This window comes from Tyto alba, unplaced genomic scaffold (genome assembly GCF_018691265.1).
Source record: "Tyto alba isolate M040663 unplaced genomic scaffold, T.alba_DEE_v4.0 Super-Scaffold_1, whole genome shotgun sequence".
In the NCBI taxonomy this organism is placed as follows: domain Eukaryota; kingdom Metazoa; phylum Chordata; class Aves; order Strigiformes; family Tytonidae; genus Tyto; species Tyto alba.
The window spans coordinates 10,512,527-10,526,183 of record NW_024881261.1 but is presented as its reverse complement, the minus strand read 5'-3'; the positions used below and the strand labels follow the sequence as shown (position 1 = coordinate 10,526,183).

Genomic DNA, 13,657 nt, shown 5'->3' with positions numbered 1-13,657 from the left:
GTGATCTTTTGTGCTACTTACAATGTTGGAGGGAGAGGAGGTGGAGGAGGGAGTGAGGGGGGGGAGCAGTGGGGTTTTTGGGAGGGGGGGGAAGTTCTGCAAGGTTTAATGTCTATTTCTAGCAGCAAACTGTTTTGCCTTGTTCCGTTAAAATAAATAAATAAGGGGCAGCTTTTCCCACCCTTTTTCCTGGCATCCGCCCCAGGCCACGTTAATTCTGTGGAGTAAAAATGGTCTTATTTTTGGTAAATAAAGTTAGAGTGGGTAATGGCATTCAGGGGGGATGAAGTGGCTGCAGATGCCAGTTGGCCTGGGATGTGTCAGGCTTCTCTGGTGTCCCTGTTCATCACTGCTGTGCCTGCCCACAGCACCTGGAACCTGGCTGTTCTTGCATGAGGCACTACACCCATTTCTGCTTATGTGAAAATGCAATTAATATTTTTATGGAACTGTGAGGGGCATTTCATGGGCATGCTAATATTTCCGTGCAAGTGTAATGTGTAACGTATAGGGATGGAAACTGGTTCTCCACCCACATTGCTGTCTTTTGTCTACCTGCCAAGTGTACCTATGCCAGTTTTTCATCAGTTGTGCTGCCCTAAAGATCTGTAGGAAAATGCTAACACCTGCAAATCATTTCTTATCTTTCCCTTATCTCTGAAATCAGGATTTGAGGCTAATCTTTATAGCTGGATTACAAAGAGAGGAAAGGAGAGTGTGGTTTTGTTTTGTTTGGTTGTTTCCCCCTGCTCCCCCCCCCCCCCCCCCCCCCCCCCCCCCCGCCAATCCCTTTTTCCTTTCTTTTTCCTTTTTTAATGTTCTCACTTCTCAGGGCTTGGCTGTGACTACCCTGAGCTCCATGTCAGGGCTGCAGTCTTTACGCCCAGCTCTGATGAAACTCCTCTTGGCTTCAGCATGAGTTTTTAGCTTAATGACTCAAGGCTGCAGAACATGGCCGTCTATAATGTCTTAAGTAAAGTCTGTACTATTTGTCAGCCTTCCTCCTTTCAGATTTGTTTAAGAACATTAAGTTAAGACTACAAAAATCGAAGCAAAAGACCAGCATGAATAATTTGGCTGGATTGCCCCCAGTGCTGAGGGCTGGGTTAATACTGCTTTTCATGGTTCTTGAGAGAGTCTCCAAGGCCCATAATGAGAAACAGAATATTAAACTGAAATTATGTTCAGCATGTCTTGAGGAAGGTACAGCATGAGGCTCCATTTAAGACCAGTGCATTTATTTGCATTTAGGTGCTTCACCCATCTTGTAAGACTCTTGCATCTTGCTCTGGCACAGTCATGCTGCTTATCTGTGTCCAAAGGTGAAAGAAAACCAGGGGAAAAATTGTTTTAATAGTACACTATTAAGCTTGCTAGGTCAAAATTTTGAATTCAGACTGCGGATAGTACTATTATGAGGCAAGGATTTTTTAAAAGGGTTTTTATGGTTACTTCCCCTCTTTTTTTCTGACCTTTGATTACACTGATGGTATTAAGACTTTGTTAAACAGTTTTAGCAGGAAGTTTTTGGGTGTAAAGCAGACCCCAGCTGGGTGCCTCGCATACCTCTCTAAGTGGGTAGGATGCTAATTGTCCTGAAATCCCATGTTCAGTGTGAGCCTGATCTGCTCCACGGATGTGCCACCAGCATGGTGATAAGGATGAGATCTGGGTGCCCTAGGAGTGGGATTCTCACATGAAAATTTTCTACTGTGGTGTAGATAGGCAAGTGAAAATGAGCATGCAGTGTCTGCGCAAGGATCTCCAAAATCTGCTCACTACAGAAAGCAAGCTCCTTTAAAACCTTTTTTATCTGTGTAGGCATTCGTACAACCTTAAGGAGAAAAACAGTGCTGTTCTTCCCAGTTCTCTGCAAAGTAAATACTCTGACTCAGCCATACCCTGTTTTGGGCAGGAGTATGGGTGAAAGACCAGTCCCAGGGTCCTGCCTCCTGCTGTCTCGGCTGTACAAAGACTTGCTTTTAGCTTCCTTTGTACTGGGCAAAAACATTCAGAACCCAAAATGGTGGTGGTTTGGTACAGTATATTTCTAATGAAACAGTTAAAGTTTTAAAAAATGCCTGCGTTTTCTTCTGCAGGCAGGCCTTTTGAAGTAAATGTAAATGTTACCTTGGGGGAGGACTTCTAGTACTATTTGGCCTGGGTTTTCTAATATGTAGTGAACAGAGCCATAAAGTAGACTGAATCCCCAAGAACAAAGAATCACTGTTGCAGTAGTGTATCTAAATTTTTTCCTCTCTCTTTTTTTTTTTTTTTTTTTCTTAAGGAGGGAAAAATATGTTTTCAAAACATATTATGACAAGCAAAACTGAAGGCAAAACCATCTGAAATGTACTCTCTGTTAAGTACATGCGTGGACAGCGAGTGTCCGGGACTGCTGGGCAGTTTGGAGGGATCAGGAGTTGTGTCCCAGATAGGTTAGAGTTGAAGCTGCACAGTCTGCCCTGCCCGGTCCCTGATTTCTTTCAGCCTCATGTGGTTTACACTTACACACTTTGAAAGAAAAGACAAATACCTACAAGTAATCATGAAGTTTGTCTTAGATTTAAAAATTTACCTACAGTGTCCCTTCAGACAGGCCAGAAGTGGGGTTCATCCAGAGGTATATGCAGTCCCGTATGCATAAGGCCATCTGGAACATCTTGGAACATCCACTCGCAGTGCCCCAAGAGGGCTTTTAAAGCTCTTCCTTTGTTTGTCTTTAATATTTTGTTGTAGAGAGACTGTTCTTCCTCTGCAGTAACCTCTGGAGATGTTCTTGGATTTCAAGCTGCGTGTGCCCATGACGGGACACCCTCTTCCCTGGAGATCTGCAGGGCAATCCCCTGAGCAGGCAGACTGTTTTCAGAGTTGCAGGAACACGGTGGTATTGTGGAGGGAAGGAGTTGGGCATCATTCATGTCAGTGCCTGGTACTGAGAAGGGCACATGCGTGGGGCGGAGGAGAGGGCTGTGTGTCTGAGCTGTACGGGTACCCTAGAAGTCCCTGATGGCAGGTAGGTCATGCCTTGGAGCATGGGCCCAACACACAGATCCCCAGGACTCACACTGCAGAAATATCTGTGCAGGTTTCATTGGAAAGATCCTTTAGTGACTCTCTCCTTTTTAAATGTTCTATACTTTATTTGACTAATTGCTCTGGCAGTTGCAAAGTAAACAAAATGTTTCATTAATACATGCCCAAAAGTGTGCAAACATCTTGTCCTGAATTTTCGGAGGTTCATGGAATTAAGCCACAGAACAAATTAAGCTTGCTGAGAATTTTGTGGCTAAGTCTTTCACCACTAATTCCTTTTGATTTTTCATTGGGAAGGGTTGTGTTTAAAAAAATCTGTGTTTAAACTTGAATGTTTAGGGCTAAGTATAGAATTCACCTACTAGCAGCCCAATAAAACTATTTTGGATGGATTCCTATAAAACACACACATTATATTCAGTACCCACTAAATATGAATGGGAAACCTAGTGCTTGGTTGGTTTATGTAGAGCACAGAAGAATTGTGGACTCCTGAAAGTAACTCACTTGGTAATTTGATATGTTTGCAGAATAGTTCAGACTTTAGGGGACTGTTTCATGCCATTGTGTTTACTCTGTGGCACAACGACTGTCCTCCACAGACCTTATTTAGGTATTGGAGGTAACCCCTCTGCTTTAACGCCAAGACTGGGGAAATACGCAGTCTTGTACCTCTTAATGTGAAGTGAGCAGGAATTTAATGCTTCTGAAAACATCAGTCAGCAATAAAGCACCTTCAGAAGACACCTTGGGGCTAGATCGGCAGCTGGGATGAATTGTGACGCTTGGTTGTAGTCAGGAGATCTGCGGGTAGCTCCAAGAAGTCTGAAGTATTTGAATGTTCGGATATTTCAGCTGTGAATAAATGCTGTAAAATGTATAGTACTGCCAACCTCAATTGTTCTAGGATCATGAGTCAGGCCTCAAAAGATCATGAGGATTGGTGGGTTTTTTTTTGCTGTTGTTTTTGTTTGTTTTCTGTTTCTTAAATAACACATTTTATATTCTCTTTATTTGTTCTCTGGATCCTGAGCCTGCAGGGTATACTCTGCTCATTCTCAAACTTTTCTCTACAGCAGTTCAGGAGCTTGCTGTGTGCTGTAAGCGGAGGCTGAGGTTCTTCCCTAAACACTTGACTTCAAGGCTACCACGCTTTAAGAAAAATAGCAAGTATTGCTAGACTGGCTATAGAATTGTAAGAGTTGGCAGCCTTAAGTGTTGCTCCAGGAGAAGGCAGCTGAGGAGGGGTCTTCCGATATGCTCAGCGCAATCTGTTTAGCATCCATTTCTTGTGAATCACCTGGCTGGACTTTGGGAGAAACCCGGTCCTTGGTGCCGGCAAAGGCTCTGGCTCACAGGCACTGGGGTGGCTGACCTTGAGATGGCCGCAGCACTGCCGCTCCCGGGCAGGGCCGGGCTTCTCTGACGTTACTGGAGACACCTCAGCAGCTCCTCCTGAAGCAGCAGGTTTATAGCCCAGGATATTGCGGTGAATCAGCATCAGCTGATTTCCTGGAGGAGCTGTGCTGCTGCTCCTGTTCCTGAGCTAGAGCCCTGAGATTTGGCATTTTGGTTTGTCATGGCACACCAAAATATATATCTGATGTATCTCTCTGATGTATCTGGGTATTGAAACTCTCTGGGTGAGGGGAGGCAGGACAAAAGCTTGCTCATCAGAGATCCTTAAGAAAGATGTAACTATGCTGCCTTTGGTGTGGTTGGAAGTGCATCTCCTGTAGGCTTCCCTCTTGTATCTTTTGTTTATAAAACACCCACTATGTCCTGAATGTGATGCAAATCTGAGTCCCCAAATACTGGGCCTTTCTGACTAGCTAGTCTGGGATACAGCAAAACTGCACAGAGCAACATTTCAAGGTAGAAACCTGCACTGGGAAGGTGGTGTAGGAGAGAGTATTTTAGCCAAGAGGAGCCCAAGCTGTGTTTTGGATTCAGTCACATGGCCGTTTATGTTACGCCGGAGCACACATGTTAACTTAACTTCTAGAGACTTGCGTGGGCCTAAAATTAAATACTGGTGAGCTATCAGCTCTCCTGCGGAAGAGCGGTTGTGCTGGGAGGAACGGGGAGAGCGCAGACGGTCCGTCCCCGAGGCCCGGGGCGCGCACGAGGGCTGCGGCAGCAGCAGCAGCAGCCGCCGTGCTCAGCGACTTGGCCTTGGCAGCGGGCGAAGAGCCGCGGCAGCGCCGGGTGATGCTGGGGAGCCAGATGGGTGAGCCTGTCAGATCAAAGATGATGTGTACCGAGGGTGGCAGGCTTGGCAGGGCTGCTCGCCGCAGGTCCTTCTCCCCGCGCACCCCGTCTGCAGCTGAAGTTTGTGGCTGGATTCAATCTGGAGATGAGAGAAGTAGGTATTGAATAATGCAGCCTGGTTTGGAGCCAGAGCCCATGCCGACTGGATCAGGAGCAGCCGTCATCTGTAGAGGAGAAGGTTTAATGGGTGTGCTATGGCCCTGGCACCACTTTTTCTTAAATTTCCAGAACAGCAGTCTCCCCTTTCCAGTATGGCTTTGGGCTTGTTGATGCAGATTAGAAAAGCCCAAATACGCAGTCAAAGTAGCTGTCTCAGAATAACTATTCCTCATTATCTCTCTATGTGGCCACTCTTACTCAGCACTTAGAGGTCCTTTGTGTGGTTTAGCTTAATCCGCTTTGGAAACGGATTAAGCTAAATCTCACAAAGAAACTCTTAGTGCTGAATAACAGTGTCCACACGGAGAGATAATTCGAAATAGTTGTTCTGCATTTTTCACTTCACACTTGTGCCCTTGCACAAAAACTTCTCTGTGCAGACAGACCCACCTGAATAGGAACCTCCTATTTTCTGTCTAAACAAGGTCTGTGTACTGTGTCCAGGTGTTATAGTAAAGAAAACAGCACCTATTTATCATTACAAAGAGGAAGGAAACTCGCATTGCTGTGCTCGGGACCATTTGTTTGCAAAATTGCTCAAGCCCAGGATTATGGCTCTTCCCACCAGTTCATGTGGTTTGAGATGAGATTATTCATGGGATGCTTCACTTTCTAGACTGGATAGACATCTGTACTCTCTCCGATGGAAGAAAGTGAAGCTGCCTAGAAAGCTACTACATGAAGAGAAGGAAGGATGCTTTCTCCTCTGTTTGATGCACACCTATTTGGCAAGGGGCAGACCCATTTTGGAAAGCCTTTGGAGTGTTAGAGATGTTGCAAATAAGGCATGATGCCTTTGTAAAATAATCTCCCACCCCTAATCTCTGCCCAGGTAATGTTCTGTGCCTAATTTCACAAAACCAAGCTAGAAATTTTTGTCAAACAGGCTTTGGTTTTGAATATGTAGTGGGCTGGTAGCAGGGCTCTGGTTCCAGGGGACCTTGCATTGAAGCTTTGCTTGTATGTGGTAGATACCTGTGAGCAAAATCATTCAGCAGTTTCCCGAGACAGGGAAGCATTTCCCACTCCTGTTCTACCACTGCATCCAAAAAGATGACAAGTAACTTTCCCAAGTCAATTCTGAGAAACTGATGATTTCCACATCTACATTTTAGAGGCATGCAAAAAAACCTGCAGCCCCACAGGAAAACAAAACAAAACAAAAAAGAAAAGGAACTGAAGTATTTTTTAAAATCTAAACCTAAAACCATAACATATATCAGACCTTACAGGAAAGTTACTTTTGGTGCTATTAAAGTGCTGTCAGGACTCTGTGTATCCATGAGTCCTTGTGTCAGATGTACCTTGTCTCACCTCTCAGAATTCGGAAGTTTGGGGGAGCTGAACCAGTCCTTCCTCTACCCCAGCAAGCAGCAGCTCTGCAGCCAGGCTTGCCTGTGTAGGAATGGTATCTATCTAATGAGGGATGGGCTGGTAGGGGGTCCTGGGCACACATGGTTTGAACTCATATGTGTCTGTATACCAGAGGAAGAGTGCTTTTGGATTAGCCTTCCTGATGGAATTAAGAAGTAATCAAATCCTTGGGTTTGGAGGTTTTTGGGGGGGTTGTTTTTTCTTGTTTTGTTTTGTTTTGTTTTGTTTACCCATCTTACCCCTCTGCCTTCTTCTTGATGCAAATTAAAGACCTGCTGGTGTCCCTGGGCCTTGCAGTGCTAGCCTGCAGAAGGAGGTAGGTCTGTGCAGGTTTCCTAGGAGAGGCAAGCAGTTCTCTAATACGCATTTTTCCTGTTGGCAGGACTCAAAGGCTTCTCAACTACTATTACTGTGGAAACTAGCTTCCCCTTCCCCTTCCTTTTTACTTTTTAGGCCTTGATTCAAGAAATCATTAAACGTGAGCTGATGTCCATCTGTGTTCAGGACAACACTTAAATGCATGCTCGAAGTATTGTCTTGTATAGTGACGCTTTTCTGGGTTGGAGCGCTGGAAATAGGCGTTTCTATGAAATAAAGCTCCTTCCTGAGAGATGCTTGTGGCTTCTGCCTGTCCCCCAGCTAGCAAGTACTGAGAAGGGAAGGGGAGGGAGAGAAGGAATAGCGTGTCCCGAGCTCTTCTCCCCTGGAGCTTGTCCTTGTGCTGGCATATTTCTTTGCAGGCCTGGAAGAGGAGGAGACACCCTGAAGGAGGGTTTTGGTCTCTTGTTGCTCATCCGCACACTGGGAAATGCACAAAATCTCCATGGTCTCCTCCCCTGGCTGGAAGGGTAGTGTCTGGGAGAGGAAAGACAAAACAACATTTTACCCTGTTGTATGCCCACAGAGCTCTGGAATGTCAATAGTGTGTGTTATGGGGATGTGACTGCCCTGTAATAAGGATTTTATGGAAGAAAGCAGAGTGAAGTGACCTGAACACCTCCAGACTTTCTTAGCTTGCATTTACGGCCATGAATGCTTCTCCTGCCAAGCAGCTGCATGGAAGCAGTATCATTAGAAAACACCAAATGGCTGTAGCACACAGAGTTTTTCCTGGCGGCAGGACTTCTGTCGCTGCATGTTGGGCCTGTCTACATGGTTAATTAATATGAAGCAAGCAAGGGTTTCAATTGCTAAAGCCATAGCTGCTCCATGTTGACTCCCCTTCTCAATGCTTTTCAGGCATGCTGAGCTCTTTGGGGGGAAGTCGTTTAGTGGACATGAAGTAACCTGCTCCTCATTAAAGGGCTCTGAAGGCCAGGACAGGTTACCTTGGGATAAGCTCTGGTGTGAATCCGAGGCATGCCGGTTGCTCCACAGTTGTTGCCCAAGGGGTACATGTGAGGTAGCAGATGCCATTTAGACTGAAGGTGAAGTTTGCTCACATCTGTGTCCAGAGCCCAGCGTGTGGCCAGGCAGTTACAGAGGTGCTGTAAGACCTCGGTGAAGCTCACCCTGCAGTAACTTGTTCTGCTTATTATGCCTGGGGCACGTCCAGGGAGCGTCTGCTCACACCGTAGATGGACTGTTAAGCTCCGTTCCTGCATGGGCAGTCATTTGGCCACCTCAGATCACTGCACTGAGGCATCTGTGGGATGAGTAAATGGTGAGAAAATGTGAGAGAGCAGCCCCAGCACTGATGAGAGAGGAGAGTGGCTAAATTGCTGGCACCTTCTTCCCTTTCTGGCCAACTCAGCTGCTCCTCGCCTGAGTGCCAAGCTGGGCTGGTGACTCTTGCATTAGAGCATCATCCTGCTCCCGTTCTCTGGTGGTCTGGAGTGGGTACCTTAGTCTGGGTTTGGGAAATTAGGGACCGTTCTCTTCCCAAGCACCATCAATGCCTGATGGTGATGTCTCCCTGTGGACACCATGTTTCACTGCGGTGAATGTGAAATGAGCAGGTCACAGCTCTTGGTCCAAACTAAAGATAATTTCATTATCACTTTGTTCTTACCTATATGTAAGAGAATCTAATATGCAAGCCGCTCTCAGAAAAGCAGGCTGTTGTCCCTGCCCCAAAGAGCTCAGATCCAGGGGAGATGGGGCTGTGCAGTGCAAGGCACAGCAGCAGTTTGATTGCTGTACACATGTGGTGTGACGGGCACGGTGTGCTCCTGTTCCTTTCCCAGAAAAGTAACGTGTTTTGCATATCATCATGGCAAAGCTGGGAGTGATGTGCAGCTCCCCTGACTCCGAGTTCACAGTCCGAACTGGTAGCCTAGCCTGTCTTTGACATGCATATTTTATGCTGTAGTTGTCTTTGCGTATTTTGCTGGAGGGGACTAAAGGCAAAAAAAAAAAAAAATACAGTTGCTCACCTGTCCTTCAGCACAGGTGAGCTTTGCACTTTCTCCCTTGGACATCTGTGGGACGTTTAAAAGAACATGAGTTCTTGACATCAAAGAGTTAATAGCAGTTAGTGTGGTACAATAGCTCATTAGGACTTAAACGTGGGCTGCAAACTCAGAAATCTTGATAATTTTGGTCTATAAGGACACTGAACTTTCAACCCTAGTTCAGCAATAATAAATGCCTGTTAAGTAAGGCTTCCTTTTATGAAGAGAGGGTGGATGGATGCATTTCAATAGGCTTTAAAAGTATTGCTACTCGTTTCAGCGTCTGCTGGCCGAATGCATCTGGGCATGGGAAGGCATTTCAAGATCTGCACAAAAAGTACTTTGAAGTATAACCTTTGTGAGCGTCTTAGCTAAACCTGACTGCAGTTGGAAGCAGCATTTTATTTATTTATTTATTTATCTATCTGCGAGTCTTTTTCTTTTACAGTTGCTTTTTTAAAAAAGAAAAAAACCCACAAAAATAAACCTGTGAGCAATTAAATGAAAATGCAGTTTTGAAACTTTGACCCAAAGTGAAAGGTGGCAGTGTATGTTTGGCTTTTGCAGGGATGTTTTCATAACCAAATATATCTGTGCTGGTTTTTGAAAGATGAAGCTGTGCCCTGGGATGGAGTTCAGGCAGTTGCTTGGGCTGACAGGCCTGTCACCCCGGAGAAGAGGGGCTCCGGCTCACAGCCATCCTCCTGCCTCTGCTGGCTCTGCCCGTAGGAATTGCAGTGAGGAACTAAAAACTTTTTAACAGCCCTTTTGTCTACCTATAAAAGGGTCCTGCAGACACTGTGGGGACTCAGATTTGAAACAAACCGACAGAATTACTGCAAGTCACCACTTTATAAGTTGCAATCTTCCCTGCATTGAGTTTTGTAGGTCTTGATCCAGGCAGGCTTCTTCTGAGGTCCTGCGTGAAACTCCAAGTAGCGTGTGTGTGTGTGTGTGTGTGTGTGTGTGTGTGTGTTTTACCTCGCCTCTTGGAGAGCATGAGAGAGACCTCCGTGAAGAGAGTGACAGGGTTTGATATAAACCAGCAGGACTGCATTGCTGCCATTATTCGACAGTAAACCCTTTCACAATGCCATATGCTGCGCATTCCAGCGCAGCGGCGGAGGGTGTGATATAGTTAAAGCACACTCGGCAAACAGGAAACGCTGGTGACCGCTGTGTGTGCTTTTCATGGAGATAAAGTATTGAGAGCGTAACGAAAAAAAAAAAAAAGTGCTGGGAATGGGGGGGAGAGGACAGCGGGGGTGAAGGAGAGGGATATATTTTGGGCCTGACGCTCCGGTCATTATGAAAACGCAGGCAGGAAATGCAGCCGTGGAGCAGCCGAGAAAACGCCGCTTTGCTCCAAGATGTTTGTTTTACTCCATTACACGTATTTTCTAGCTTGCTGCTGGGTATCAGGAGTGGGTGTGTGTTTTTTTTTTTTCTTTTTTTTTTTTATTTTGAATTTTCTTTTCGAAGTTCCTGCCACTCTGGCTTAGTATCCAACTCCCTTCCCCTCTACCCTACCCCAATTAATAATCAAAGGCTATTTTAATGGACTAGAGTACAGTAGTGCATATTTCATACCCCAGCGAAATACAGACATCGGTATTTAACGTAAGCATAGTTATTTTCCCGGCAATGGCTCTGCAAAAGGCATTGCAAAGCCTCCTTGGAGTTAGGAAGTCGCTATTTCAGGGCAGCGAGGGAGGCAGGGGGATGGGACCAACAGGTCCTCAGATGGGGAGAGCTCTGAATCATAAACACGCCATAGCTTTAATAAAATAAATGAAGTGGAGCCTTTTCAGCTGAGGGCGGGCTGTATTGGGGCATGCCGGGCTTTTAACGTTGGGAGTGAAAATTGACAGGCTGAGAACTGGGACATAAACAAAAATGTCAGTCCCTGGGAGTCTTGTTCACTGGACAATGTCTCAATTGTTTCCGTGATTTTTCGCAGGCAGCAGGGGATAGTGGGAGATTTAACTCTTTACCGGCCACGCAGGCACTGGAGGTGCTCGCAGAATGAAGAAGTGGCGGAAAAGAGCATTTTTTGTTTGGAAACGATTAAGCATGTCAGTGGGTGATAAGTAAAGGTCACACTGTTCTCTGCATACTTGTCTGCAGTTCAAGTTGGGCTTTACGCTTCTTTAATTTTGTTTAGGTTTTGCTGCTTGCCTAGAAAACTGTTTTTGGTTTTTTTTTTTTTTTTTTTTCTTTTTTTTTTGATGTGCTTTTTATCAGGAAAAATGAGATTATGGAGCAGACGGGTAGATATTTAAGAAGTCAGGAAAGTGTGTGGGGGTTACATTTTAATTTTTATTAGTATTTCTTCATTAAATGGCTGACTGTCAAGCTTGGATATTTTAAGGTTGTCTAGATTATTTGGAACAGGCTGAAATGTGAGATAAGGAATGCCCTTTGTTTTATTAACCACTTTACAATTTTGCTTAAGTCTCAGAATAAAAGGCCATCTTCAAAGAAGGCAGGGAGAGAAGGAACTTACTTGTCTCATCATAGTTTTGCTTTATTTATTATAAAAACAAACATTGAAACCTGTCGCATACCAGCCTGATGTGGGCAAGGTTCAGAAAGCTCTAACTGGTAATTCTTTACTCACCAGATTTTGAATGTTTTGTTGTGGGTGAGAGGGAGGAGGGAGGGACAGCAAACCGAAGTTGCTTCTTCAGGGCGTAAAAGCTGTTGAGGTTTATTTGCAGGAAGATAAACCTGTTTTAATAAAACGTGAATCTTGCCTCAGTTGAGTGAAGTTGAAACATTTTGCAGGCTGGAAGCCAACTCGCTTGGTGTGCAGCAGCCCGGCATTAAAGGTCTGGGATGTGCTGAGGTTGCTTTAACTTAATTTATGGAATAATAATGCATCCCGTTTTTCCGTCCGTGCATCCTCCGGCGGCTTTGTGTTCGGACGCATGTTCGCAGCCCCGCACTTTCTCCTACTTTCAGATTTCTCCTTCCCCTGCCCCCATCCCCTGCCTGCACGCAGCCGTCCCTGCCTGCTGCTCGCTGGCAGGCAGGAGGCTGGGAGCCGCCGAGGGCTCTCCGCCGCCTTCCTGCCCGCCAGGAAATCGCCTCCTCCGTCAGTGCTGCACACTGTAACGCAGCAAAACTTGTGCTCGTGGGCAGGCTTCTCCCCAAATTCCCGGTGGGGAGATTCCCCAGGAGAGCATAAGCAAGCTGTTGCTGGCCACATGCTTCCCTGCGCATTTCATGCTGATGGGAGAGAGGGAAGAGGGTAGAAATAGCTGCAGTGTCCTCTTTGAAAAAGGCTGTTTCCAAAGATCAGAGCGGGGAGGGTGAGTTGCTTCCCCTCTCAGAGTCTGGAGAGGACTGGAGGTACTGGGCACTGAAAGCGTGCACCAGACCCTCTGTGGAAATCTGGCTCCGTATGTGTTTTGAATTGATACTGGTTTTGGAGATTTAGAAAACAAAAGTTGTTGACATGTCAGAGCAGTTGGTTCCCTGGGTAAGTATACTGAGAGCTGGATTTAATAATTTATAATTAATCATTCGTGCAGCGAAATGAATTGTTCTTCCTGTTAGTCAAGGATCACTGAAGAGATCGTGATTTTTCTTGAAACTTTGTTTGTTACTCATGCACTAGTCTCAGCGTTTTGCCTTGGAGATCATCCATGAGCAGTTCTTCAGAGCCGGTTGGTGTTGGAGCTCCTCTGAGCAGAGATGAGGAACATGTGATGTGTTTCCGTTCCCTGTGTTGAGCAGCAAATGATACTCTTTAATTAATAAAAGTTTATTTTCCATGAAGATTCTCCAGTACTTGCATAAAATTCACCGTCTTGGCAAGTGTCCTTACCACTGAATTCATTTGCTGGTGTAGTTACAGAAAGCGGTTAGACTTGTCAGTTAATGAATTTCTCTTATTTGTTACAGAGCACAGCGTAATGCTAATCTAGCTCGGGTTGCTGTGGTTTATGCATTATATAAACACAGAGGGAAAGAAATCAGTATTTCAAAGTATTTTCTTAGGACTGTTTTGAAATTTCCCCCCCTTTCTAGTCATGAATAACAGTCAACTTTGATTTGAAAATAAACTCATTACTGATAATAACAGCCTACAAGAGATCTCTGCTTCCATGCTCCTCCCCATCTCCTAGAGAGGCTTAACTGCTGTTCCAGGTGAAACAACGCTATTTTCAGTGCCACTGCAGAACACATTCACAAGATGTCCCCCCTGCAGCCGTACAGCCCATCTATGTATCTCTTTAGTTGCCACAGTAGTTTTGAGGGCCATCTTTTCCTAGACGTCCCAAGTAGCTAATAGTTAATTTTCTAGTCTAGATAAACTGGTAGGTGGGGAGAGATGGGGACAATGAAGAGAAAATGCTCTTTGTAGGTATGTGTGGCATCTATAACTCTTCAAGGCATGCTCCAGCTCAGCTGTCCAG

The 13,657-nt window shown here is 45.4% G+C and overlaps 1 protein-coding gene across 24 annotated transcripts in view; it reads left to right on the top strand.

Annotated features, from left to right (window-relative positions):
• TCF7L2 (transcription factor 7 like 2) overlaps positions 1-13,657 on the top strand; it is a 181,034-nt gene that overhangs the window by 65,689 nt on the left and 101,688 nt on the right. The window lies entirely within an intron of this gene.